The sequence below is a fragment of the Rattus norvegicus genome, chromosome 9 (assembly GCF_036323735.1).
Source record: "Rattus norvegicus strain BN/NHsdMcwi chromosome 9, GRCr8, whole genome shotgun sequence".
Lineage (NCBI taxonomy): Eukaryota > Metazoa > Chordata > Mammalia > Rodentia > Muridae > Rattus > Rattus norvegicus.
Genome location: NC_086027.1, coordinates 6,510,258 through 6,522,623, shown reverse-complemented (window position 1 = coordinate 6,522,623; position 12,366 = coordinate 6,510,258). Strand labels below are relative to the sequence as shown.

Below are 12,366 nucleotides of genomic sequence, written 5' to 3'. Positions count from 1 at the left end.
CCTGTTTCTTTCTGCAGGCACTCAGCGCTATGAGTTTTCCTCTTAGCACAGCTTTCATTGTGTCCCATAAGTTTGAGTATGTTGTATCTTCATTTTCATTAAATTCTAAAAAGTTTTTAATTTCTTTCTTTATTTCTTCCTTGACCAGGTTATCATTGAGTAGAGCATTGTTCAATTTCCACGTATATGTGGGCATTCTTCCCTTATTGTTATTGAAGACCAGTTTTAGGCCGTGGTGGTCCGATAGCACGCATGGGATTATTTCTATCTTTCTGTACCTGTTGAGGCCCGTTTTTTGACCAATTATATGGTCAATTTTGGAGAAAGTACCATGAGGAGCTGAAAAGAAGGTATATCCTTTTGCTTTAGGATAGAATGTTCTATAAATATCCGTTAAGTCCATTTGGCTCATGACTTCTCTTAGTCTGTCGACATCACTGTTTAATTTCTGTTTCCATGATCTGTCCATTGATGAGAGTGGGGTGTTGAAATCTCCCACTATTATTGTGTGAGGTGCAATGTGTGTTTTGAGCTTTAGTAAGGTTTCTTTTACGTATGTAGGTGCCCTTGTATTTGGGGCATAGATATTTAGGATTGAGAGTTCATCTTGGTGGATTTTTCCTTTGATGAATATGAAGTGTCCTTCCTTATCTTTTTTGATGACTTTTAGTTGGAAATTGATTTTATTTGATATTAGAATGGCTACTCCAGCTTGCTTCTTCTGACCATTTGCTTGGAAAGTTGTTTTCCAGCCTTTCACTCTGAGGTAGTGTCTGTCTTTGTCTCTGAGGTGTGTTTCCTGTAGGCAGCAGAATGCAGGGTCCTCGTTGCGTATCCAGTTTGTTAATCTATGTCTTTTTATTGGGGAGTTGAGGCCATTGATATTGAGAGATATTAAGGAATAGTGATTATTGCTTCCCGTTATATTCATATTTGGATGTGAGGTTATGTTTGTGTGCTTTCATTCTCTTTGTTTTGTTGCCAAGGCGATTAGTTTCTTGCTTTTTCTAGGGTATAGCTTGCCTCCTTATGTTGGGCTTTACCATTTATTATCCTTTGTAGTGCTGGATTTGTAGAAAGATATTGTGTAAATTTGGTTTTGTCATGGAATATCTTGGTTTCTCCATCAATGTTAATTGAGAGTTTTGCTGGATACAGTAACCTGGGCTGGCATTTGTGTTCTCTTAGGGTCTGTATAACATCAGTCCAGGATCTTCTGGCCTTCATAGTTTCTGGCGAGAAGTCTGGTGTGATTCTGATAGGTCTCCCTTTATATGTTACTTGACCTTTTTCCCTTACTGCTTTTAATATTCTTTCTTTATTTTGTGCGTTTGGTGTTTTGACAATTATGTGACGGGAGGTGTTTCTTTTCTGGTCCAATCTGTTTGGAGTTCTGTAGGCTTCTTGTATGTCTATGGGTATCTCTTTTTTTAGGTTAGGGAAGTTTTCTTCTATGATTTTGTTGAAGATATTTACTGGTCCTTTGAGCTGGTAGTCTTCACTCTCTTCTATACCTATTATCCTTAGGTTTGATCTTCTCATTGAGTCCTGGATTTCCTGTATGTTTTGGACCAGTAGCTTTTTCCGCTTTACATTATCTTTGACAGTTGAGTCAATGATTTCTATGGAATCTTCTGCTCCTGAGATTCTCTCTTCCATCTCTTGTATTCTGTTGGTGAAGCTTGTATCTACAGCTCCTTGTCTCTTCTTTTGGTTTTCTATATCCAGGGTTGTTTCCATGTGTTCTTTCTTGATTGCTTCTATTTCCATTTTTAATTCCTTCAACTGTTTGATTGTGTTTTCCTGGAATTCTTTCAGGGATTTTTGCGATTCCTCTCTGTAGGCTTCTACTTGTTTATTAATGTTTTCCTGTGCTTCCCTAAGTGTGTTCATGTCTTTCTTGAAGTCCTCCAGCATCATGATCAAATATGATTTTGAAACTAGATCTTGCTTTTCTGGTGTGTTTGGATATTCCATGTTTGTTTTGGTGGGAGAATTGGGCTCCGATGATGGCATGTAGTCTTGGTTTCTGTTGCTTGGGTTCCTGCGCTTGCCTCTCACCATCAGATTATCTGTAGTGTTACTTTGTTCTGCTATTTCTGACAGTGGCTAGACTGTCCTATAAGCCTGTGTGTCAGGAGTGCTGTAGACCTGTTTTCCTCTCTTTCAGTCAGTTATGGGGACAGAGTGTTCTGCTTTCGGGCGTGTAGTTTTTCCTCTCTACAGGTCTTCAGCTGTTCCTGTGGGCCTGTGTCTTGAGTTCACCAGGCAGCTTTCTTGCAGCAGAAAATTTGGTCTTACCTGTGGTCCCGAGGCTCAGGTTTGCTCGTGGGGTGCTGCCCAGGGGCTCTCTGCAGCGGCAGCAACCAGGAAGACCTGTGCCGCCCCTTCCGGGAGCCTCAGTGCACCAGGGTTCCAGATGGTCTTTGGCTTTTTCCTCTGGCGTCCGAGATGTGTGTGCAGGGAGCAGTCTCTTCTGGTTTCCCAGGCTTGTCTGCCTCTCTGAAGGTTTAGCTCTCCCTCCCACGGGATTTGGGTGCAGAGAACTGTTTATCCGGTCTGTTTCCTTCAGGGTCCGGCGGTGTCTCTGGCAGGTGTCCTGCTGCTCCTGGGCCCTCCCCCACGGGAGCCCAGAGGCCTTATACAGTTTCCTCTTGGGCCAGGGATGTGGGCAGGGGTGAGCAGTGTTGGTGGTCTCTTCCGCTCTGCAGCCTCAGGAGTGCCCACCTGACCAGGCGGTTGGGTCTCTCTCTCACCGGGTCTGGGAGTAGAGAGCTGCTCAACAATAGATTTCTTAACAGAAACCCAGGAGGGCTTAGAACGATGAATTTTATGTCCCTAAAGGCAACCAACAACACAGACCACAGTACATGGTAAAACTTTATGTTACTGTTGAAGGAGATAGAAACATTCCCTGCAATGCACGACCAGCTCACCTGCCGTCATGGCTGACAAGGGAGCGGCCTTTGATGAAACAGTGCAAGAACATGTGATCAACGAGGAGTACAAAGTATGGAAGAAGAATACCCCTTTCTTTATGATTTGGTGATGACTCATACCTTGGAGTTGCCTAGCCGAATTGCCCAGTGGCTTCCAGATGTGACCAGGCCTGAAGGGAAAGATTTCAGCATTCATGACTTGTTCTGGGAACACACACATTGGATGAACAAAACCACCTGGTGATAGCCAGTGTCCAGCTCCCTATTGATGATGCTCAGTTTGATGCATCCCATTATGACAGGGAGAAAGGAGAATTTGGAAGTTTTCGTTCTGTCAGTGGGAAAATTGAAATAGAAATCAAGATCAACCATGAAGGAGAAGTAACCAGAACCCTTGCATCATTGCAACTAAGACTCCATCCAGTGATGTTTTTGACCTCACAAAGCACCCTTCTAAACCCTTCTGGAGAGTGCAACCCAGATTTGGGCCTCTGTGGACATCAGAAAGAAGGTTATGGGCTTTCTTGGAATCCAAATCTCAGCGGGTACTTACCATACCATCTGCCTGTTGGACATCAGTGCAGTTCCAAAAGAAGGAAAAGTGGTGGATACAAAGACCGTCTTTACAGGGCAAACAGCAGTAGTGGAGTAGTATCTGCTCCTCGGGTCTGTGTTTGGGTCAGTTGGTGATGACCAGAAGCTTATGACTTGGGATACTCGTTCAAACAATTCTTCCAAGTCAAGCCACTTGGTTGATGCTCACACAGCTGAAGTGAATTGCTTACCTTTCAACCCTTATGGTGAGTTCATTCTTGCCACAGGATCAGCTGACAAAACTTGCCTTGTGAGATCTGAGAAATCTGAAACTCAAGTTGCATTCCTTTGAATCACATAAGGATGAAATATTCCAAGTTCAATTGTCACCTCACAATGAGACTATCTATCTTAGCTTCCAGTGGTACTGATTATCGGCTGAATGTCTGGGATCTAAGTAAAATTAGAGAAGAATAGTCCCCAGAAGATGCAGAGGATGGCCCACCAGAGTTGTTGATTCATGGTGGTCACATTGCCAAGATAACTGGAATCCCATGAACCTTGGGTGATTTGTTCTGTATCAGAAGACAATATCCTGCAAGTGTGTCAGAGAACATTTATAATGATGAAGACTCTGAAGGAAGTGTGGATCCTGAAGGACAAGGATCCTAGACATTTCTGCACTGATTTTAGACTCTCCCTGTTTTTCTCTGAACCCTGAGATGGATTAAACATTGATTTGAGACACAGACTTTGTTCAGCTATCCAACTACAATAGGTGCCACAGACAATGATATTATCCCAAACCATGGGTATTTTCTACATCTTTTTTTCTCCATCTTTATTAAATTGGGTATTTCTTATTTACATTACAATTGTTATTCCCTCCCCTCAAGAGTCCCATTCACTGGGGGTTCAGTCTTGGCAGGACCAAGGGCTTCCCCTTCCACTGGTGCCCTTACTAGGCTATTCATTGCTACCTATGCAGTTGGAACCCAGGATCAGTCCATGTATAGTCTTTGGGTAGTGGCTTAGTCCCTTGGAAGCTCTGGCTGGTTGGCATTGTTGCTCATATGGGGTCTCAAGCCCGTTCAAGCTCTTTCAGTCCATTCTCTGATTTTTTCAATGGGGGTCCTGTTCTCAGTTCAGTGGTTTGCTGCTGCCATTCGCCTATATATTTGCCGTATTCTGGCTGTGTCTCTCAGGAGAGATCTACATCCGGTTCCTGTTGGCCTGCACTTCTTTGCTTCATCCATCTTATCTAGTTTGGTGGCTGTATATGTATGGGCCACATGTGGGGCAGGCTCTGAATGGGTGTTCCTTCTGTGTCTGTTTTAATCTTTGCCTCTCTATTCCCTGCCAAGGGTATTCTTGTTCCCCTTTTAAAGAAGGAGTAAAGCATTCACATTTTGATCATCCGTCTTGAGTTTCATGTGTTCTAGGCATCTAGGGTAATTCAAGCATTTGGGGTAATAGCCACTTATCAATGAGTGCTTACCATGTGTGTTTTTCTGTGATTGGGTCACTTCACTCAGGATGATATTTTCCAATTCCATCCATTTGCCTATGAATTTCATAAAGTCATTGTTTTTGATAGCTGAGTAGTATTCCATTGTGTAGATGCACCACATTTTCTGTATCCATTCCTCTGTTGAAGGGCATCTGGGTTCTTTCCAGCTTCTGGCTATTATAAATAAGGCTGCTATGAATATAGTGGAGCATGTGTCTTTGTTATATGTTGGGGCATCTTTTGGGTATATGCCCAAGAGAGGTATAGCTGGGTCCTCAGGTAGTTCAATATCCAATTTTCTGAGGAACCTCCAGACTGATTTCCAGAATGGTTGTACCAGTCTGCAATCTCACCAGCAATGGAGGAGTGTTCCTCTTTCTCCACATCCTCACCAGCATCTGCTGTCACCTGAGTTTTTGATCTTAGCCATTCTCACTGGTGTGAGGTGCAATCTCAGGGTTGTTCTGATTTGCATTTCCCTGATGACTAAAGATGTTGAACATTTCTTTAGGTGCTTCTCAGCCTTTCGGCATTCCTCAGGTGTGAATTCTTTGTTTAGCTCTGAACCCCATTTTTTAATAGGGTTATTTGTCTCCCTGCAGTCTAACTTCATGAGTTCTTTGTATATTTTGGATATGAGACCTCTATCAGTTGTAGAATCTTTTCCCAATCTGTTGGTTGCCGTTTTGTCCTAACAACAGTGTCCTTTGCCTTACAGAAGCTTTGTAGTTTTATGAGATCCCATTTGTCGATTCTTGATCTTAGAGCGTAAGCCATTGGTGTTTTGTTCAGGAAATTTTCTCCAGTGTCCATGTGTTAGAGATGCTTGTCCACTTTTTCTTCTATTAGTTTGAATGTATCTGGTTTGATGTGGAGGTCCTTGATCCACTTGGACTTGAGCTTTGTACAGGGTGATAAGAATGGATCGATCTGTATTCTTCTACACGCTGACCTCCAGTTGAACCAGCACCATTTGTTGAAAATGCTATCTTTTTTCCATTGGATGCTTTTGGCTCCTTTGTCAAAAAATCAAGTGACCATAGGTGTGTGAGTTCATTTCTGGGTCTTCAATTCTATTCCACTGGTCTATCTGTCTATCTCTGTACCAATACCATGCAGTTTTTATCACTATTGCTCTGTAGTACTGCTTGAGTTCAGGGATACTGATTCCCCCGGAAGTCCTTTTATTGTTGAGGATAGTTTTAGCTATCCTGGGTTTTTTGTTAACCCAGATGAATTTGGAAATTGTTCTGTCTAACTCTCTGAAGAATTGGATTGGAATTTTGATGGGGATTGCATTGAATCTGTAGATCGCTTTTGGCAAATGACCATTTTTACTATATTAATCCTGCCAATCCATGAGCATTGGAGATCTTTCCATCTTCTGAGATCTTCTTCAATTTCTTTCTTCAGAGGCTGAAGTTCACTGTGGAGTTTAAACTCAGCAAAGGCTTGTTGGTGGTGCCAATTGTGCTGAACAAAGTCTGTTTTTTTTTTTTTGTTGTTGTGTGTAGTTTTTCTTTTTTTCTTCCTTCTTTCCTTTTTCTTTTGCTTGCTTTCTTCCTTTCTTTTCCTCTTTTTTCTTTCTTTCTTTCTTTCTTTCTTTCTTTCTTTCTTTCTTTCTTTCTTTCTTCCTTCCTTCCTTCCTTTCTTCTTTCTTTCTTTCTTCTGTCTCTCTCTCTCTCTCTCTCTCTCTGTCTCTCTCTCTCTCTCTCTAACATGAGACCACCAAGTTTTTACCTGTCCGTTGTGCCACTGGTGAACTGTCAAGTTGGGAAAGAGTGAATTGCTAGTTTGTATTTGTTTTTAAGATTAAATTGGTCCTTGATAAAAGTTGCATTTTTAGGGCTTAGTCTTTGACCACTATAGCTTGATTTGATACCATCTCCATTTTGGTTGACCTGTCTCACCTGATCAGGCCTGTTACTCTCCAATGACTAACTGTGTAAGTGCTTATAGTGGAATGAGTTTCGTTTACATATGAACAACTTCTTTGAAACATCCATGCCTCTTAGTTTTACACCCATTTTCTAGAAAAACAGGGTCTGAGAGCTCCCATACTACTTTTACCTTTTGCCTCCTTTCCTTTTTGGCATCTTCTACCTGCCTGTGAACTGAATAGTGACAGGGAAGAGAAAATGGAGGAGGGTAGAAAGTATGGAAGAAAAAACAAACCAAAGTATGTTTAGTGAGATGTCTCAGCAAGTAAAGGTACCCGAGTTCAATTCCTGAGGCAAAGGAAGAAACAGACTCCTGGAAATTCTTTTTTGATCTTTATACACATACCCTGGAACATGTGAAGACTCTAGCACTAAAATGGATAAAGTAAAGAAAAAAAAAACTAAGAAGAGAATAAAAGGAAGGACACAAAGCAAGAATGGCTTGTTGGAACATGTTTAGCCTTGCTGGTTAGGAACAATTTAAACATCATTTAGTCAATTGTTTTGAACCTCAAATATTCATGAGAATTGCAAAAGGATACAAATAATGAAAACCCATTGCTCTCTCCAAACAATTCATTAAGCTCTCTTAACTATTCTCCCAAGGAGTGTTGGGTAGAATTTAATGGTACCGGGAACATCCAAATTTTCTCAAAGCAGGCCTTGAAGGGCCCAAATGCTTATTAAAGTCCTATATATAAAGTCAGAACTGTCATAAAAGTGCCCTTGTGGAACTTTGGAGATATACTTTCATTTGGACCCCTACATTTCTTATTTTTAAAATTTAATGTGTGTGTGTGTGTCTCTGTGTGTCTATCTATCTATCTATCTATCTATCTATCTATCCATCCATTTATGTTTATTTAGATAGTCTCACAATGAAGCCTTGACTGGCCTAGAATCTGCTATGCAGACAAGGCTTGTCTTGAACCCATAGAAATCTATCTGCCTCTGTCTCCTGAGGGCTGGTATTAAAGATGTGTACCACCATACCCAGCTCTTTTTTAAAAAAGTAGTATTTTTATTAATTCCTTAAGAATTTTATACAATGTATTTTAGACATATTCACTCCTCATTTCCAAATTTCTCCCATAAGCACTTTCTCTACCCTCCTATCCCTTTCCACCTGACTTTGAGATATTTTTCCTTTTTCTTTTTTCTTCATAGAGTATAGTTTGTGGCTCGTGTTGCCCAAGTATTCTGGAGGATGTGGTTGATCCACCAGTCACATAACTAAAGAAAACAGACTCTCCCTCTTCAAACAGCTATCAAATACCAATGATTCCCAAGCCAGTGGTAGGATTTCATATTCTTCCCCTGCCTCTGATTCTTCTCCCACTCCCCCCACCCCTCCCAGGGTATGCTGGGATTTTGTCTGATTGACATTTGTGCAGGTTTTATATAGCTGCCACAGTTCATATGTGCAGCTGCCCTGCTGTATCTGGAAAGTACTGTTTCCTTGGTGTTATTCACTTTGCTTCTAGAATCTTTGGGTTTTAAGCTGTGAACATGCCTGAGCCTCAGTGGGAGGAATGTGATATAGATGTCCCACTTACGGCTGAATACTCCATTGTCTCTCATTCTCTGCATGTTGACCAGTTCTGTATCTCGGTGTTAATCTTCATCTACTTCAAGGAGAAGCTTCTCTGGTGAGGCTTGAGGTATGCACAGATTAAATGGGTATAGGAATAAGTCTTAGGAGTTGTTTTAGTCCTATGTCATCTAGTAGAATAATTAGGTTCTCCACAAGACCTGTGACCTATCTAGCCCACAGGGTCATGGTCCCTGCATTTCTTAAAAGTCTATTGGGGGTTGAACCTTTTTTGTTTTTGTTTGCTTGCTTTGCACTTTAAATTTTGAGAAAGTGACAAAGGGCTTTGCTGTGTGGCATAGGCTGGTCAAACTTGCCATGTGTCTTAGGCTGGCCTCTAAGTCTAAACTCTTCCCGATCGTTGGGGTTACAGTCATCTACCACCACACCGACTTGAGGCTATACTTTAGCGATGAACTCTTCTATTCTCTATTTGGCATCCCTGAAGGGCTCTAATAGGCCAGAGCATAGCAAACACAGCTCTGGCAGCCCTTGTCCTTCCCCTAGTCTCTGTCTTGCTAAAAACCATTAGATTACATTCTTAGAGCTATCCACCAAGCTCTATTCCTCCTCCTAAGGGTGACTGACTACCCAGGCCCAGCTATCAAAGTATGGAAGTCCAGCAATTAAAAGCTCCCCTTTGAGGCAAAGTTTAGAACAGAGGCAGAAGGAACACCCATTCAGAGCCAGCCCCACATGTGGCCCATACATATACAGCCACCAAACTAGATAAGATGGATGAAGCAAAGAAGTGCAGGCTGATGGGAACCTCCGTTGAAGGAATCAGAGAAAGGACTGGAACAGCTTGAAGGGCCTTGAGACCTCATATGAACAACAATGCCCACCAACCAGAGCTTCCAGGGACTAAGCCACTACCCAAAGACTATACATGGACTGACCCTGGACTCTGACCTCATAGGTAGCAATGAATAGCCTAGTAAGAGCACCAGTGGAAGGGGAAGCCCTTGGTTCTGCCAAGACTGAACCTCCAGTGAATGGGATTGTTGAGGGGAGGGCAGTAATGGGGGGAGGATGGGGAGGGGAAGCCCATATCGAAGGGGAGGGGGAGTGGTTAGGGGGATGTTGGCCCGGAAACTGGGAAGGGGAATGACAATCAAAATGTAAATAAGAAATACTCAAGTTAATAAAGAAAAAAAAAGAGCTCCCTTTTGGCTACCCCTAATTAACATGCTTAATCAAAACAAACCAACTCATTCTAATATAGGTTTCCCCTTTCCCCTTTACAAACTGCCATTTGTCTATGGGCTACTTCTGTATCCCATCTATGCAGAGACATTCCTTTGTTCTTAGAGAGCAAACATCTCTTCCCCCTCTCCCTTGTTCCTTCTTCATTGTCTACCCCCTGTCTTTGTCTCTTTTCCTGCCCTTTGTCCTTCTGGGGCAAATACATCTCCCTTTGTGCTTAGAACTTGATCTTAGGTGTCTTGTGCCGATCCCTGTCCTTCCAATCATCACCTCCTAGCTCTATCTTCCTTGTTACAGAGAGGGCTAACATATTCTTCCTTGGAAATGTAATTTGAAAGTTGTTATACTGTATTTTTGAGAAAATAGTAATAAGACGTCTGTAATGTTTAAAAATTCTGAAGGATTTACCTAATAGTTACAAAGATGTTAGGTCACATATGGAGGAAGCTATTAAGAGGGCTAAATATGGCCCAAGGTAATTTGAATCTGGAGGTTGCACGTTCCAATGTTTTTAAGGCATTGGCATTCTAATTTGACAATGAGCCTTTTTGTATCAGCTCCTTTCTAGGAATTTTTGTTTATAAACCAAAGACCACCTTGTACATTCTTATCATTTTACCTGCCATGTCTTCTGTCTTCTTTTTTATGTTTTCTGACACAACTCCAAAATTCTTTTCAAGGCACTTTCAAAGACGCTCAGGTTCCCCATAGTCTCATCTTCTCTCCGCAACCGTGAAAGCTAGAGCTGCTCCTGTGAAGTTCTGGTGGCCTCCATCTTGCACTTCATTGTTATGGGAGCACAGTAGTTCTTCAGAACTGGAAAGCCACTATGTGTGGGTGCTGATGACTTTGCTCTTGTAGGTAATTCATTGGATATTAAAACTTCTTTAAGAGTGAGTTAGGTTATGTATTTCACTTGCATGTCTGTAAACCACGCACATGCTTAGTTCCTGAGAAGGTCAGAAGAGATCACCAGATTCTCTGGATCTGTGGTTATATGTAGTTGTGAGCTGCCACAAGAACATGTGCCTTTTACTGTGGAGCCGTCTCTCCATTCCCTTGCTTGGATCTTGTAGTCTCATCTACACACTCTCTTAGACATCGACCTCTGGCCAGTCTTTTAGTTTTGTCCTTTAGGCTGGACCAGTAAAAGTGGGGATTCAATACTGTCCTTTAGGATGCTTCAGTTGCTTAAACCTATAAGAGAGGAAGTCTGATTTTTCTTATACAGTGTTTAGCAATTTCATTTTTAATCAAGACGATATACTCAGAACCCAAGCAAGAATAATGTACTGGTGGTCAGTTATGACACAGGAAAATTATCCAGTGAGTCCTTGTGATCATTAAAATTTACATTGGTGATGGAAATGCAGACTGAAATACTGATTAAGAGTAATCAGAGGATATTTATGAAGCTTTTTTGAAGGCCACACTTTGTTCTCCCCATCATAGTTTAGAAGCTAGTTCTTGGGAAAGAGCATAAGTACAGAGAACAGAATCTGCATATGAAAGCTCTGAAATTTTCTTCCAGCACAGAAAAAGAAAGCTCTTGCATATTACCATAAGCTTGTGACCACGAAGAACTGAAAATTAATCTCTATATTTGAAATAATAGATGAAATAAATGTAAGAGAAATTGATGTGTTCAAAAGTCAGAGGAATATCTATGTAGGTAGAGACAAAAAAGGTTTGATCAAGGCTCAGAGTGTATATATGCCTGACCTATAGTCAATATGCAAACAGGAACTATAGGAGGCTCACTGCTTAATGTTTCTGCTCAGGGAATTTGAGAAAAGCTATATTGTGGGGCTGTGACCAAGGAGCTTGAATTTGGCCTCAGGATCAGAGCTTAAGATGGAAACGAAATTGGACATATGTATGTTATATGCTATGAATTAGGCTTTAGATGCATGTCCATGCAAATGCTGGGCTCTGATGTTCAAGTTCACAGCCTCTTAGAATGTACATCTCTGAGGGTTATTTTCTGAGGGTGTCAAGAAACCATGCCCAGATTTATGTGGGAATGCCAGGGGAAAGTGGGATGAAGTTTGGGGACAAAGTGCAGTGGTGGCAGTGTGCTGGTTATATTTTCTCAGTGATGTCACCTGATCTCAGACATACAAAACTTAAGGGAGGAAATTGTTGTTGTTTTTCTGAGACTGGGTTTCTCTGTGTAGCCTTGGCCGTCTTGGAACTCACTCTCAAGATTAGGCTGACCTTGAACTCAAAGAGATCAGCCTACCTCTGCCTTCCTGGGCTACCATGACCACCCATCATTACAAGGTTCATTTGGCTCCAATTAATTCTGGATCTCTGGGAGGCAGTGGCAGTGTGATGCAGAGTCTGCTTCCCTTGTGGCGGACAGGAAGTAGACAGGAGTGTGCTTCAACTCTGGGCTTTTTCTTTTTCTCTTTTAATTTTCTGTGTGTTCCCTATCTGAGGGATGATGCTGCCTACAACCAGAGAGAACATTCTACACTTGATTATTCTCCTCTGGAAATGTCTTCCTGGATGCATTTGTGTATCTCACATATTTCTTCATCACTTCTTAGTCTAACCAAAACGGACAAGATTAACCAGCATGGGAACTCATCAGGTATTGGAGGCAAAGAGGAAGAGATGGTCCAGAAGTGATGAAGAAGTCAG

At 41.8% G+C, this 12,366-nt stretch overlaps 1 pseudogene; it reads left to right on the top strand.

Annotated features, from left to right (window-relative positions):
• The first annotated feature begins 2,944 nt into the window (after nucleotides 1–2,944).
• On the top strand, nucleotides 2,945–4,145 carry Rbbp4-ps1 (RB binding protein 4, chromatin remodeling factor, pseudogene 1; annotated as a pseudogene).
• The last annotated feature ends 8,221 nt before the right edge of the window (nucleotides 4,146–12,366 follow it).